The sequence below is a fragment of the Rattus norvegicus genome, chromosome Y, assembly GCF_036323735.1.
Source record: "Rattus norvegicus strain BN/NHsdMcwi chromosome Y, GRCr8, whole genome shotgun sequence".
Classification (NCBI taxonomy): domain Eukaryota; kingdom Metazoa; phylum Chordata; class Mammalia; order Rodentia; family Muridae; genus Rattus; species Rattus norvegicus.
In genome coordinates this window covers 59,394,951-59,411,721 of record NC_086040.1, presented here as the reverse complement: position 1 = coordinate 59,411,721, position 16,771 = coordinate 59,394,951, and the positions used below count along the sequence as shown (strand labels likewise).

Below are 16,771 nucleotides of genomic sequence, written 5' to 3'. Positions count from 1 at the left end.
ACAGCATTAGTGCAAAGACTACAAGTTTGCACCAGCTTTGTAAATATTTGGACACTTGACTCAATGCTTAACACACTTTGGAAAATCTCCTGGTGTTAAGAGAGAAAGTATTAGATATGAAAATCTGTGAGAATAAATCACTTCTAAGCTTTGATTTTTGTGACTACAGAGAAAGACTTTGACTCTGATGTAACTGAGTGTCTAAAAGTATTAAAAAATCAATATCTCTTATCTGCAAGAATCCTTCTAATGGCTTAATGCTCTGTCTTCCAGGAGATGAGTGTTAATTGTGTCAATTGCTCTTTGTGGCAGGAAAAGGACTTGTCTGTCAAATGCTTTTCAATCGCCAAGAAGTTTGAGGTACCTGGAGAATGCTTCCTCCTGTCAACCCTCATCCTGCTCTCATTGCCTTTGTTATCTGCACTAGTCCATCTCTACACACCCCCATGTACATTTTTCTGATGAACTTATGTATCCTGAAAATTGGTTACACTAGTTCTGTCATACCCAATATATGGAGAGCCTTGAAAGTGAGATCTGAGGAATCTCTCAGGAGGGATGTGCCACACAGACGTTTTTCTTCACACTTTTTGTATAATTGAGTGCTGCCTATTGCCAGCCATGGCCTTTGTCCACTGTATGGCCCTGCTTCATTCTGCAGCCCAAATGAGTAGTGAGGTATGTTCCCACAAGGCAATTATTTCATGGGGAATAGGTTGCCTTGTAGGGTTGGGAAAAAACTACTTGAGATCCAAATCTAACCACCCACAGGGAGTTGAAAAATTATTGGTCATCTTCCATACCACAGTGATATCCATGCTGAACCCATCATCTTTGCTTAAAGTACGAAGAAGTCAAGACAGGACTGAAAAGAACTCTGGGTCTGAAGAAGGTTCTGATAATAAATAGGTAATAAAGGATCCCAAAGTGCTCTTTCAAAAAGGTGCAAAGTCTGTGAAAGAAAGAAAAAAAATAATAACTGTGCTTTTTCTTGCTGTCTTGAAACAAACTTTAAGAAACATACCTTTTTTTAAAGTGTTCTCTTTATTCACCACCATGCTTAATTGCAAACAATTGTAAAGTATGCTTGCTACTAAATTACTTTAGTAGATTAATCCTGTACTTAAGTGGTTTCCTCTGGACAGAGTTTAAACCACATGTTAATGTCTCAGGGTCTTGAAAATTCTCTGTATCCATTCTTAGCTATTTGGAAATCTTTCAGAAATTGTTTGTACATGATCTCAGCTCGTTATGATACAATTCCATATTCCTCAGTACATGTAAATTCTTTGCATTGGACTGGAACTGCTAATTAGTTCTCAGGAGAGTGAATTGTTAACCTCTGCTTTGTGTACCATTTGATCAGTCCATACTTCAGTTTTGTTCACCCAGTGTCTATTATTTTGGAACAGGAGTAGTCTTTCCTCCACTTTTTGATTTCTAAAAGGGCTGTGGAAAAGAATTTCAGCCAGGTGATTCTCAACATCAATATCATAGTTTCAGATAAACACACACACACGTACACACACACACACACACACACACACACGCACACACACACATACACACATGCACTTACACACACACATACAAATATGCATTCACATACAGGTACTGAAGTGGGTTTACAAGTGACCGAATACAAATATAAAAGTCAGCTAGAGTTATATAATTAGATTCAGGTTGCTATTCAACAGTAAAATAAAATAATATAAAATTAGAATCTTGAGTCTTTATGAGTATAATGAAACAAAAATAAAATTCCATTTAAGTGTGCTGAAAATATTGAAGACATTGACAAATTACCATGACACCAAAACTACAGTATTGTTTTAGGCATGAGTCACCCATACAGAAAGACAGTAATTATATTCTCCTCAGACTCATTGTTCTGAGTCTACTTACATGGAGTAAGGACCATTCAGGTCAAAATGTTGGTAAAAAAATGACGAGATGTTGAAAGCAATGCATAAAGTATTGAAGAGACACACAGTCTTTCCATAGGCATTAAGTAATTCTCTTTTAACTTCTATTACTTTAAAAGGAAATACAAAAGAAAATACATTAAAATATTTTAAATATGAAAGGAAAATAATTTAAAATAATTTCATTGCTCTATATTTGGTTCTTGTTAAGATGACAGATATCCTCCTAATGCTTAACTGCGATAAGCGAAGCAAGAAACACTTTGTGGTATCTGTGTCAAGTACATATAATCTCAACCTAAAAGAGGAAAACTACTGGGCAAATCCAAATTCAGAGACATTCTTGCAAGGTAAGTAGTTATCTTCAAAGGTGTGGTCACAGAAGATAAAAATAGTAATGAATTATCACAAAACTGAATGACTTAAGATATGTAATAAGTAAATGTTAACTGGATTTCTGGATTGGATATGGGCATAGAAAGTGTACAGTTCTAGAAACATTGTTGATATGATTTGGTAAACCTACTGTGTTACTTGTAACATTTTTTTTCAATTTTCTGATTTTTGAGAATTAGTCATTAGATTGCTTAAAGTATATAAAATTCAGGAATTAGGACACGATATAAAACCATACTGTTTCCTAGCAATTAAATCTGTTTTTCCTGTATAGTTTGAATTCTTTTTTATTTTTTGTATTTATTTATTTTATTAATTTATTTATGTCTCAAATGCTGTCCTCCTTCCTGTTTTCCCCCCAGAGTCCCTTAAAACAAACAGCATCCCTTTCTGATTACTTCTTTCAAAAAGACAAAGCAACTGTAGTTAAAAGTCATGTTTAGTCCCTTGATAGCTGTTCCTTTGGCCACACATTTGAAAATCTATATCATTGATAGTGCAGACATTAGGAAATATCTTCAAAAATGATCTTCCAAAATTAAATATTCTCCAGTTATCAGCTATCAGCTATCAGCTTGACAAAAGTGGAAGAACCCATGAACAAAAATATCCTTGTAATGTACGTAGAGAAAATTGATCAGAGAAGAAGGAATACATATAGCAACCTTCCTGGATTCAACACAATAGAGCCTACATTCCTGTAGTGTATTCTTCATGAGTTTATAGAGTTTATGGGCTAATACCTGGAAAAGAACTCCTACAAAAACCAGCAGCAAATTAACCACAAACTGCAATATTTATACAAGCCAAAGAAATATGTGTAAAGTATTATTTTCAGCTCTATATGAGAATATTAATGTTTTTTAATTCATATAGTAATAAAATTTTAATTTCATTTCTGCAAATTTTTATTGCAATTTTTTAATAAATAGATTTTAAGTGACTCATGTGATCATTAACTTTTAGTGGTTTTGATTGCACTATAGAACAATAAAGTGTTTATTTGACTGTGATCATTACTATGAATATTCACGAAAATCAAATTATGTCAACCAGGAACTGCTCTTCTGTTTTTATACTTTTTGTTGTACATATGCTTGTTCACATGTGCAACACATGCATGCCTACTGTCCAGGAGGTTGAAGAAGGTGTGAGGTTCCGTGATGCTGAAATTACAGCCACTTGTGAGCTGTCAACAGGTTCTCTGGAAGAACAGATAATGCTATTAATCACGAATCATTCATTCATCTGCAGCAAACACCATTTTTTTGTAAATATAGTGACTAAATTGTCCTTTCTTCTGCATAGACTACTGTTTTCTCAAATGTGATAATTTAATATTAAACATACACCCACCTGTTCTTAACTTCATATATATATATATATATATATATATATATATATATATATATATATATACACACACACAAATACATACACAGCCACACACACTCACACTCACACACACACACACACACACTGCTCTTACATTCAAGTTTACTTACTTACTTACTTACACACACACACACACCTGCTTCTTACCTTCAAGTAGACTTAGTTATTTTCATAGTTATTTGTTTATTTATTCACTTTACATGCTGCACACTGCCCCCTCCAGTTCACCCCTCTCACAATCCTTCCCCCAGCCTTTTCTCCTCTGAGCAGGAGGGGAACCCTCGGGTATCTCCTCACCTTGCATATCTAGTCTCTGTGATCACACCATCTGCTAGTGAGGACAGACACAGCAGCCTAGATAAATGGGTTGAGGAGGTAGAGGTCATATCCAGAAAGAGGCAGAGAGCTGGGGTAAAAGATGCCCATGAATCAATGGGTGTTTCCTTAGTTGAGACTCACAGCCTCAGTGATATGGACCTGAAGAAGCAATCTCCGGTAGCCAGAGAGCAACCCAAATGGAGTGATAAAGACACCTACTTTTGACCCAAAATTTATTCTGACCACAAGAAATGAAGGCGCCGTGCATAGAACAGAGAGTGAGGAAATTTCAACCAATGGTTAGTGCAGATCGAGACCCATCCCAGGGATGAGCACCAATCCCTGACACTACTACTGACACTCTGTTATGCTTGGAGAAAGGAGTCTAACATGGCTTCCCTCTGAGAGACTCCACTAAGCTGCTGACTCAGACAGAAGCAGACATCCATTAGCCATACCAGGGGTGGTGCTTGGGGACACAGATGGAAGAACAGAATGAAAAGGATTATGGCCTCTAAGGATATAGGCAGTCCACAGGCTTTGTCTTCATGTGGGTACCGAACAACTAGAATTGGGTTTCCCCAAAACATGTTGTATGTAGATGGGACATCTGTTTCTTTAAAATTCATTCATTTATTTACTCATTTTACATCCCAAGATCGGTGCTCCATCTTCAAGGTACGCCAACACCCATTGTCAGGGGAACCCATAAAAAGACAAAGCTATACATTTCCTACCTATGTCCTGGTGGCTCAGGCTCAGTCCATATTCACTCTCTGGTTGGTGGTTCAGTCTTTGAAAAACCCCAAGAGTCCCCATGAGTTGATTCTATTGGTCTTTTGTGAAGTCCCTCATATTATCTGGGCCTTGATTCTTCACCTGTTTTTTTAAAGACTCCCCAAGCTCCAGCTAATGTTTGGTGGTGAATCTTTACACTTGTTTCTCTCAGGTATAGGGTGGAGTCACAGAGAGGAAAGTTATACTAGGAATCTGTGTGCAAGCATGATAGAGTATCTTTAATGTATCAGAGATAGGTGATTGCTCATGCGGTAGGTCTCAATCTGTAATAACCATTGGTTGGACATTCCTTCCATGTCTACTGTTTCTATCTTTGTCTCTGAAGATCTTGTAGGCTGTGTTCACTTTTGATTGAAGGTTTAATGGGTGGGTTTTTTTCCTTGTCACATCACTGTGAGTCATTCCTGGCTACAGAATTGGCAAATTAAGGATCTGTACCCTCATTGCTACAGTCACCCCAATAGACATCCTGGGGACTCGCCTTTCCCAGTTCTCTGGATCTTCCTTGAGATGTGCACCCCACACTTGTGATTTCCATTCTCTTTTCCCTGCTTTCCCTATAACTAATTCCTCCAAAGCCTACTCCCTTCCCTACCTCCCCTCCCATTCAGTTTCCTCCCTCCCTCCATCCTCCTCAATATTTATTATGCTAAATGCATTTTAAAGTCAATATTTAGGAAAAAACACTGAAAAGTGTAGGAAGTATCCCACTCACATGTTGCTAACAGTGGACTGTGCTAGTGGAAATTTGTCTCTACAACCTCTCAGTACTAGAAGTCGTCATAGGCTTCCTATGTGTATAGATATTTGGTCTTTCTCAGATTTCTGGCGCGTTTGGAGACTGATTATAGTCTCATTGCTTATCAGGCCGTATAAATCTGGATATAGATATTTTTTGGATAGTTATCAGATAGTATACAAGCTAGCCAAGACATAATATAGATTTTAAGCCTTTCTCAAGCTGAAATGAAGAACTAAATATTATTTCTAACTGATATAGTAACAGACTGGGTGTTGAATATATCAAATGCTTTATAAATTGTTGAATGGTAATAATCTTACTCAATTGATATATAAATGAAAAGTCTGTTTAACTGGACAAAAAGGGGGAAACATTGTTTACACTGAAGTTATCTGTATTTTGATGCTAATCCACTGCTCTAAGGACAGCTGCCTTGTCCTGTACTCAGAACTCAGGTGAATTCTGCAAAACCACTTTACCATTAAATTTGTGAAGTACAGGTGAGGGGCAGGTCCAGTATAGAAGGAGGCCTATCATTGGAGGAAGGAAGGATGGGCAGGAAAGAAGTTTGAAGGAAGTAGAAGAGACTAGAGGAAAAAGGAGAGACAGAAAGAGGAGAGGTGAGAAGCCATGGCAGGTGAAGTTAAGATTCTGCTCTGTGTATTTACTTGTTGTTATTAATGTTCCAAAGGTATGGATGGTACCAGGCTTGGTATGCTTAAGTGGGCTATTATATCTTATCAATTGGGTCAAAGATTATTTTGTTGTGTGTTCTTTTATGTGAGGATTTGAGTGTAAGAATGTGTGTGGCAGTAAGAGACACTGGGCAGATGAGGTGTAGGGCTGTATTCAACCAAGATATCTAGCAGAGGCTTGGGAAACTACAGTGACAGTGTTAGCGGGGTAAAAGACTACTTTTATTTTTATATTTTTGCAACAGCACATTCACTTCTGTATTTGACGTGCTCTAGGTGTGTCCCAAGGAAAGATCTACATCTGGTTCCAGACAGAATGTGCTTCTTAGGTTTATCAATCTTATCTAGTTTTGGTGGCTGATTTTATATATATATTTAACATGGATTCTGAGCAGCTACGTCAAGAATGTAGAATCCACAAATGCAAATGCCAAATAGAATCGCTCCTGTTTTTTGAGCCTATTAAAGTTGAAGTTTCACTGGACCTCAAGTTCTTCCCTCCCTGTCAATCCTCCTTTATCTTATCTTTGGCCAGAAGAAGAATCATTTTAAAACATCCAAAATGCTGAAATATCACCCTTTGGAACACAGGAAGTTAGATATTACAGAAATGATATCTAATGGGACTACAGAAACATTTTCAATTGTCCCTGCTCTCCTTTTATTTACTCAGGCAGCTATGTATATGCATAAAATAAAAATTTGATAGTTTATCATTTTAAGTAGATACACAATATTTACACTTGCAAATTCACTTTATAGCTTGGCCACCTTTGTTGCCAAAATCATTGCAAAAATCTAGAATTGGTAAACAGAATGTTTGAATACACATACAGGAATATCTATAATGTCCCCTAACAAGGAATGAACAATTAGAAAATGAAATACAAAATTCACTCAGTTAAATGCCTGTAGAGAAAAAAAATGGCCTTTGAGAAAGAGGGAAAATCTAGAAAATTGAACAGTTTGTAACAGGAATGGACCCGGTAATAGAGTTATTATCCAGATGAATCTCCTACAACCCATGTTCCTAGATCTTTTCTACCCAATACAAGCCCCTAACGGACTTGGTCCATTAAGAGCCTGTAACCACTGATGAAGAAAAGAGAAGTTTCCAGCTGTAGAGAGATATAGTACAAAGGTTACCACTGTGTCACAGGAGACTCTCCTGGAATAGGCACCCTTGAATCTGGTCAATATAAGGAAAGCAGGTAGGCCATGGCAGTTCTCAGTGACATCATCATTTGGCCCTCCCTGAAAAATTTATTGTACCCTGGAGAGCAGTAGCTTTTGTGATGTCACAAGGAACTGCATCACAGATATTCCTGCAGTACACCTAGGGAATACTAAATGGCCTCTATTTCAGTACAAACAGTCATTTGGGAGGGAGAACAAAGAGTATGTACATAACAGAAATGAGTAGAAGAATGTTGGCCTTCTGTTTAGTTTAAAAAAATGAAATATGTGGTACATGGGAAAGCACAGTGAGTGCTGTGTAGGGGTTGTGAGGGTTCACCGAACACATAGCCTTGATCTGAGCCTTCCATATATGGGATTCAGGAAGTGCGAACCTCTCAGTAGCATCTGGTTTTCCTTGCTTGTTATGGTTCCTGGGAATCAGAGATTTTTTATCATTAATTTTATTATTCCAAAAGTCAGGTGTTGGGACAGGTATAGTGTTTTTTTTTTCTGAGAGCCCATGCCTTTTATTTTTTCCCCCAAAAGGAAAAAGACCTAAGGAGGAAGGGAAAGACAAGTATTGTATGCTCAGCTCAGAGTAATCTCCTCCAGCTTTGGATTCCTATAGTACAGTTTCTGTCTGACACTGACATCTGGGAGAGAGAAACGCTTCTATTTGAAACTTCATCACCTCATTCTTTCCACTAGTGTTATGCTGACTACCATTCCCTGACAGTGTCCCTCTAGATTTCTGAATCAATATGTCTGATTACCTTGCAGTTTTATTTACTTATATTTCTTTGATTTTTTTTAATTTTTAAGTTAATTTTAATATTTTTTGGATATTTCTATATCTACATTTTAAATGTTTTTTTCCTCTCCCAGTATCCTCTCCATAAGAGACCTGAACGTTTCCCTTCCTTTACATTTAAACCCCCCTTACTGCCCCTCGACATTTCCTTGAACTGGGAGTCAAACCTAGGGAGAACCAAGGGCCTCTCCTTCCTTTGGTGTCCAACAATGCAATCCTCTGCTACATATGCAGTTGGACCCATAGGTCTGCCCATGTACAGTCTTTGAATACCTGTATAGTACCAGAATGTTCTTGTTCATTGTCATTGTTCTACTGATGGGGTAGAGCATCTTCAGCTCTAGTAAACCTTTCTCAAAATTTACCAAGAAGAGGTCCATTTACAAATCTCTGGTTTGCCACTGGCACTCACTTGTGTAAATAACATGCTCTAGCTGTGTCTCTCAGGAAATATATATAACCTGTCCCTGGAATCATGCACTTCTTAGCTTCATTAAACTTAATCATATCTAATTTTGGTGGCTGATCTATCTATCTATCTATCTATCTATCTATCTATCTATCTATCTAGTTATCTATCTAGATATCTATTCTTGTCTCTGTCTCTGTCTCTGTCTCTGTCTCTGCATATATATATATATATATATATATATATATATATATATATATATATATATATATATATATATATATATGGTGGCTTCTACATCTATGAAATTATGTGAAATTTTAATATGAATTCTGTGCTCCTAGGTGAAGAATGGAGTATCCACAAATGACAATACCAAATATACTCCCTCCTGTTCTTATGATCCTATTGAGGTTGAGGTTTTACTGGAACTCAAGCCATTCTTTTCCCTTCTCATCATCCTGTATCTATTGTTTGGCTTGAAGAAAGTATCATTGTAAAACATCCAAAAGCCTGAAGTCTCACCCTTGGAACACAGGAAGGTAGATATTAAAGAAATGATATCTAATGTGACTACAGAACTGCATTCTATTGTCCATGCTGTCCTTTTATTTACTGATGTCAGGTAATTTCTGCATTAAATAAAAGTTTGGGCGTTTATCATTTGAAGTAGGTACACAATATTTACACTATTAAATTCACTCTTTAGCTTGGCCAGCTTTGTTGCGAAAATCATTGCAAAAAACTAGATTTGGAAAACAGAATTATTGAGTACACATTCAGGAATATCTATACAGTCCCCTATCAAGGAATTAACAATTAGAAAATGAAATACATAATCCACTCATTTTAATATCTGTAGGGAAACAATGCCCTTTGGGAAACAGATAGAACTTAGGAAATTGAACTGTTTGTCACAGGAATGGACCTGGTAATAAAATTATCCAGAAGGCTCTCCTACATCCCATGTTACTAGGTATTTTCTACACATGCCAAGACCCTGAATAACTTTGTCCATTCAGAGCAGGTAACCACTCATAAAGCAAAGGGAACTCTCTAGCATTAGAGAGATGTTCTGCATAAATGTTTCCACTGTGTCAAAGGAGACACTCCTGGAAAGGGCACCCTAGAATCTGGTCAATATAAAGAAAGATCTTTAGCAGGTAGGCCATGGCAATTCTCAGGGATAATGTCATTAGGCCGTATCTAAAAAATCTCTTGCAACCTAGAGAGCCCTAGCTTCTTCTGTGATATCAAAAGTAATGTCGTGACTGCAGCTGCCTCTCAGACGTTCCTTTAGTACCTCTAAGGTTTATTAATTGGCCTTTATTTTAGTTTAAACAGCTATTTAGGAGGGAGAACAAATAGGATGTAGATATCAGAGATGGGGGGAAGGAATTTGGCCTAATGTTTTAGTTTAAAAAACGAAGAAATACATGGTACATGGGAAAGCTCTGGGTACTGTGTAGGGGTTGTGAGGGGACACTGAACACATCGCCTTGATCTGAACCTTCAACATATTGGATTCAGGAGGTGAGAGCCTCTCAGTTGCATCTGCATTTCCTTGCTGGTTATGGCTCCTGGAAGTCAGAGATTTTTTATTATTAATTTCTTTATTCCAAAAGGCAGGGTTTCGGAAGGGTTCAGTTGTTTTTCTGAGAGCTCATGACTTTCATTATTTTTCTCCATAAGAAAAAGTTCCTAAGGAAGGAGTGATGACAAGTATTGTATCCTCTGCTCAGTGTAAATTCCTCCTTGCTTTGGATTCCTATAGTGCACTTTGTTTCTGACACTGATATCTGTGACAGAGAAGTGCATCTAGCTGCGACATCATCATCTCAGTCTTTCCACTAGTATTACTCTGATTACAATTCCCTGACAGGTACCCTTTAAATTTCTGGGTCGATACGTATGATTCCTTGACAATTTTCTTTTCTTTTACTTATATCATTTTTTAAGCAATTTATTGCTTTTTTAATTGGATACTTCTATATTTTCTTTTCAAATATAATTTCCTTTCCCAGTTTCCTCTCCAAAAGAGCCCTGACCTGTCCAATTCCCCTTTTTCTATAACCCCCTTACTGCCTCTTGACATTCCGTTGAACTGGGAATCAAACCTAGGGTGGACCAAGGGCGTCTTCTTCCATTGTTGCTCACCAAGACCATCTTCTGATACATATGGAATTGGAGCCATTGGTCTGTAATGTGCAGTCTTGAATGTTGATTTAGTACCAGAAGGGTTTCGTTCATTGGCATTGTTCTTATGGGGATTAAAGCCCCATTCAGATCTTGTAATCCTTTCTCAACATTTACCAACAAGAAGTCCATTTTCAGTTCAGGATTTGCCATTATCATTTAACACTGTATTTCACATACTCTAGCTGTGTCTCTCAGGAAAGGTCTATATCTGTTCCTGGCATAATGCACTTCTTTTTTTTTTTTTTTTGCTTCTTTTTTTCGGAGCTGGGGACCGAACCCAGGGCCTTGCACTTCCTAGGCAAGTGCTCTACCACTGAGCTAAATCCCCAGCCCCCATAATGCACTTCTTAGCTTCATCAATTTTATATCATTTTGGTGGCAGATGTATATATATACATACTTTTGGTGGCTCCTACAACTAGGTGGTTAGGTGGAATGTTAACATAGAATCTTCCCAACTAGGTAAAGAATGTAGAATTCAGAAATGACAATGTCAAATGGACTCCATCCTGTATTATGAACATATTGAATTTGAGGTTTTACTGGTGGTAATGCCATTCTTCTCTCTGCCTATCCTCCAGTATCTAAGGTTTTTACTTAAGAAAGAATAATATTAAAACATTCAAAACCCTGAAGTCTGGCCATGGGAACACAGGAAGATAGGTAGTACAGAATTAATATCAAATGGGACTAGAGAACCGAATTCTATAGTCCATGTTGCCCTTTGTGTTGCTGATGTCTGGTAATTTTTAGATGAAATAAGCATTTAGGAGTTTATCATTTGAAGTCAGTACACAGTATTTACACCATTATGCTCAGTCTATAGCTAGGCACAATTTGTTGCCAAATCATTGTAGAAAATGGAATTGGAAATCAATATATTTGAGTACACTTTCAGGAATATTTATGAAATGCCCTGTCAATGAAAGTACAATAAGAAAGTAAGTAAATATAATATTCATTTAATTACAGGACTGTAGGGAAAATACTGGCCTTTGTGATACATAGATAACCAAGAAAATTGAACTCTATGTCACTGGAATGAACCTGGGAATAAAAATATTATCTAGAAGAACCTCCTACACTAGATGTTCCTTAAACTTTTCTACCCATGCCAAGGCCCTTATTAACTTTTTTCATCCCAAGCATGTAACTGCTTAAAAAATCAAAGAGAAATCTCTAGCTTAAGAGAGATGGAGTATGTAAAGGTTTCCACTGTGTCACAGGAGACATACATGGAATGGGCACCCTCGAATCTGGTCTATGTAAGGAAAGCTGTTTAGCAGGTATACCATTGAACTTCTCAATGACATAATCATTAGGCCCTCCCTGAAACATCTCTTGTAACCTGGAAAGCCCTAGCTTCTGTGATGTCACAATATTGTTGTGACTGAAACTCCCTATCAGATATCACTTCAGTACCTCTAGTGTTTACTAATTGAATTCTAATTCAGAGTAAACAGCCATTTTGGAGTGAAAGCAAAGAGGATGAAGAGATCAGAGATGGGGAGAAGGATGCTGGCCTTCTTTCTTGATATAAAAAAAGGAAGAAATACATGGTCCTTGGGAAAGCTCAGTGAGTCATTGGTACAGATTGAATGGGATGGCTGAAGAGACAGCCTTGATCTGAGCCTTCAATATAAGGGTAACAGAAGCTGGGAGCCTCCCAAAAACATCTGGACTTCCCTGTTATTATAGTTCTTGGAAGTCAGAGAATTTTTATCATTTATTTCTTTATTTCAAAAGCCAAGTGTTGGGAAGGGCACAGTTGTTTTCCTGAGATCTCATAGCCTTTATTCTTTTTGTAAAAAAGAAAGTGTCCTAAGGAAGATAGGATTGACAAGTATTGTGTCCTCTTCTCAGAGTAAACTCCACCATGCTTTGGATACCTATGCTGCCGTTTGTGTCTGACACTGATATCTGGGAGAGAGAAGTGCTTCTGTTTGAGACTTCATCATGTCAGTCTTTCCACTAGTTTTACTCTGAATACCACTTTGGATTTCCGAGTCAATATATGTGATTAATTGTCAGTTTTCTTTCTTATCTTTCATTATATTTACTCTTTAGCAAATTTTATTGTTTTTTTTAACTGGTTGTTTCTATATTTAAATTTAAAATATTATTTCCTTTCCTAGATTCCTGCCCTTGAGATCCATATCTGTTCCCTTTTCTTCTTTTCAAACCCCCTTTTCTGCCAATTGACATTCCCTTGAACTAGGAGACAAAGCTAGGGAGGACAAAAGGCTTCTACTCCCATAGTGCCCAACAATGATGGGGAGAAGGAACCTGGCCTTCTGCCGTGGTATTAAAATAAGAGAAAAATACGTCGTCCTTAGGAATGCTAAGTGCATACTTCATACGTGTTGACTGGAGTAACTAAAGAGATAGCCTTGATCTGAGCCTTCACCATATGGGAATCAGGAGCTGAGAGCTCCTCAGAAGCATCAGTAATTCCAAGTTCTTATGGTTCCTGGAAGTCAGAGTGTTTATATCATTCATTGCTTTATTCCAAAAGTCAAGTTTTGGGAACAGTACAGTTGATTTGCTGTGACCTCATGGCCTTTTTTTTTTTTTTTTTTTTTTGTCCAAAAGAAAGACGTCCTAAGGAAGAAGGGAAAGACAAGTATTGTGTCCCTAGCTCAGAGTAAACACCTCCATGCTTTGGATTCCTATAGTGCAGTTTTTATCTGACTCTGATATTTGGGAGAGAGATGTGCTTCTAGTTGAGACTTCATCATCTCTGTCTTTCCACTAGTATTACTCTGAATACCACTTTAGATTTTCGAGTCAATGGGTTTGATTAGATGACTGTTTTCTTATCTTTTATATCTTGAGTTTATTTATTTTTTAGCAAATTTAATTGCTTTTTTTAAACTAGATGTTTCTCTATTTACCTGTAAAATATTATTTTCTTTCTAATTTTCCTTCTTATAAAATCCCTACCTATTCACTATCCCTTCTTTAATGACACTTTCTGCCCCTTGACAATCCCTTGAACTATAAGACAATTCTGGGTTTGATCAAGGGCTTCTCCTTCCATTAGTGTCCATTAAGATCATCATCTGCCACATATCCATTTAGAGAAATTGGTCTGTCCATGTAAAGTCTTTGAATATTGGTCTAGTACCAGGAAGTTCTGGTTCATTGGTACCGTTGTTGTTATGGTGTTGAAATCACCTTCAACTCTTGTAATCCTTTCTCAAAATCTACCAACAAGAGGTCCGTTTTCAGTTCACTGGTTTGCCACTAGCATTCACTTCTGTAATTGACATGCTCTAGCTATGTCTCTCAGGAAATATCTACATCCAGGTCCTGGTAAAATGCACTTCTTAGCTTCATCAATCTTATTTAATTTGGTGGCTGTTATATATACTTTTAGTGACTCCTACAATTATGAAGTTAGGTGGAATTTTAACATGGATTCTGCGCAAATAGGTCAAGAAGGTAGAATCCACAAATGGCATTGCCAAGTAGACTCTCTCCTGTTCTTATGAACCTATTGAAGTTGAGGTTTCACTGGTCCAGAAGCCATTCTTCTTTGTGATCATCCTCCTCTACCTTCTGCTTGGCCTTAAGAAAGAAACATGGTAAAACATCCTAAACAATTAAATCTGGGCCTGAGACACTAGAATGTAGATATTTTTGCAGATGATATCAAAAGTGACTAGAAAAGAAAATTCTATGCTCCATATGGTCCTTTTTTAACTGATATCTGGAAATTTTGGATAAAATATAATTTTGGAGTTTATCGTTTGATGTCGCTACACCATATTTACTGTTATACTCAGTCTATTGCTGTGCGCCTTTGTTGAGAAATCGTTGCAAAAAAGGATTTAGAAATTAGAATGTTTGAGTACACATTCAGGAACATTTATAAAATCACCTATCAAGGAATATACAGTAAGAAGTGAAATACAGTATTCATTAAAACTAAAGGTCTGTAGGGAAAATACTGGCCTTTGTGATACAGAGAAATCCTAGAATTTGAACTGTATTTCACAGTAATGTACCTAGGAATAAAATATTATCTAGAAGAATCTCCTACACTCCATGTTCCTAAATCTTTTCTACCCATGCCAGGTCCCTGACCAAATTTCACCATTTAGAGCATGTAACCACTAAGGAAGCAAAGATAAGTTTGTAGATTTAGAGAGATGGAGTTCGTAAAGGTTTCCATTGTGTCACAAGAGACATACCAGGAAAGGGCACCCTTGTATCTGGTTCATGTAAGGAAGCTATTTAGCAGGTAGGCTTTTTCTGTGATGTCACAAGTGTTGTTGTGACTGCAACTCCCTTTCAAATATTCCTTCAGGACCTCTAGAGTTTACTAACTGGCCTGTAATTCAGAAAAACGAGCCATTGGGGAGTGAGAAGAAAGAGGATGAAGAGATCAGTGATGGGGAGGAGGAAGCTGGTCTTCTGACTTGGTGTCAAAAAAAAAGGAAGAAATATGTGGTCCTTGGGAAATCTCAGTGAATCCTTGGTAGGGGTTGAGTAGGATCACTGAAGAGATAGATTGGATCTGAGCCTTACACATATGGGAATCAAGAGCTGTGAGCCTCTCCGAAACATCTGGACTTCGCAGTTCTTATGCCGCTGGAAGTCAGAGATTTTATATCATTCATTTCCTTACTCCAAAAGCCAAGTATTTGGATGGTCACAGATGTTTTCCTGAGAGCTCATGGCATTAATTCTTTTCATAAAATATAAAAAGGTCCTAAATAATAAAGGAATAGAAAGTATTGTGTCCTCTGCTCAGAGCAAACTCCCCCATGCTTTGAATACCAATAGTGCAGTTTGTTTCTTACACTAATATCTGGGAGAGTGAAGTCCTTCTAGTTGAGACTTCATCATCTCAATCTTTCCACTAGTATTTCCACTGAATAACATTTAAGTTCTGAGTCAATTGGTGAGATAAGCTTTCATTTTTCCTTTCTTTTCTTTCTTTCTTTTTTAAAAATTTTTTAGCAAAACTCTCAAATATCATCCTGGGTGACGATGTAGATTAGACCCATCAGATGAAATGAAGAATTGAAAAACTCTCCTGGGGATGAAAATGGTAAGGAAATCACATTGATGTATCATAAATGCAGTGCCAAGAGCAATATTAATACTAGTCTGGGGAGATGCTGCCTTTATCAGAGACCACAGACCTTTAGTTTAGAATGATTCAGTACTAAACTGGGAGTGGAAAATGATGGTTGATATGGTTCTAACAGATCTCATAACATTAAAAAGGGTCTCTTCCAGATCAGAGAATGATTATTGTAAAGCAACTTCCAGAATAAACTTATGAGACCCACCATCAGCCTGTGAAATAATGTGCGAAAGAAGAAATTAGTGTCTCTTCAGGGACAAACTGTTGCTTTCAAACAAACAGTAAAGTGTCCATTCTATGAATGATACATAGATATATACACATTATAGCAGGATGAATACAGAGTTTCTTCAGGTCCATGAAAGAGGTATTCAGCTGTTGACCTGGCTCAGCAATAAAGTTATTTTTTGCCAACTCATGAGACCTGAGCTCCTTCACTAGGAGATCCATGATTGAAGGAAAGAACAACTTCAGACAACTTGTCTCAGATTTTTATGTAGTTCAGATTTCCTGGTCTTGGTCCTCAGAAGGAAGGACATCTTGTTTTTCAATTCTTGTTCATCCTATAATCCTTCTCTCTGATGCACTAATGCAAATAAATTAGGGTGCATTTCATTGATAGATTACAATTGATATTTTAATTCTGTTGCCAAGAACTATAGAAAATAAGAAGGGCTGTATCAAAGCATCCTTTGAAAGTCAGACTACGGGAATGTGTCCATTGGAAATTTGTAACTGAGCTGAAACTCTTACTAGAGACAAACTGCCATAAAAGGTCTTCTCTAGATACCTGGTGTAGTAGTTGG

The 16,771-nt window shown here is 37.2% G+C and overlaps 2 long non-coding RNA genes across 4 annotated transcripts in view; both read left to right on the top strand.

Annotated features, from left to right (window-relative positions):
- Positions 1–3,524, top strand: part of LOC134484291 (uncharacterized) — a 31,679-nt gene extending 28,155 nt beyond the window's left edge. For both annotated transcript variants that reach the window (XR_010061700.1, XR_010061699.1), the window contains one exon: positions 2,137–3,524. This is a non-coding gene — a long non-coding RNA (uncharacterized LOC134484291). The remainder of the gene's footprint in view (positions 1–2,136) is intronic.
- Positions 3,525–9,016: 5,492 nt separating this feature from the next.
- LOC134484415 (uncharacterized) overlaps positions 9,017–16,771 on the top strand; it is a 49,673-nt gene continuing 41,918 nt past the window's right edge. Inside the window, exons 1-2 of one of the 2 annotated variants that reach the window (XR_010061868.1) lie at positions 9,017–9,210; positions 15,836–15,926. This is a non-coding gene — a long non-coding RNA (uncharacterized LOC134484415). Of the gene's footprint in view, positions 9,211–11,853; positions 12,444–15,835; positions 15,927–16,771 lie in introns of those variants that run through there. The other variant, XR_010061869.1, reaches the window with a different exon arrangement.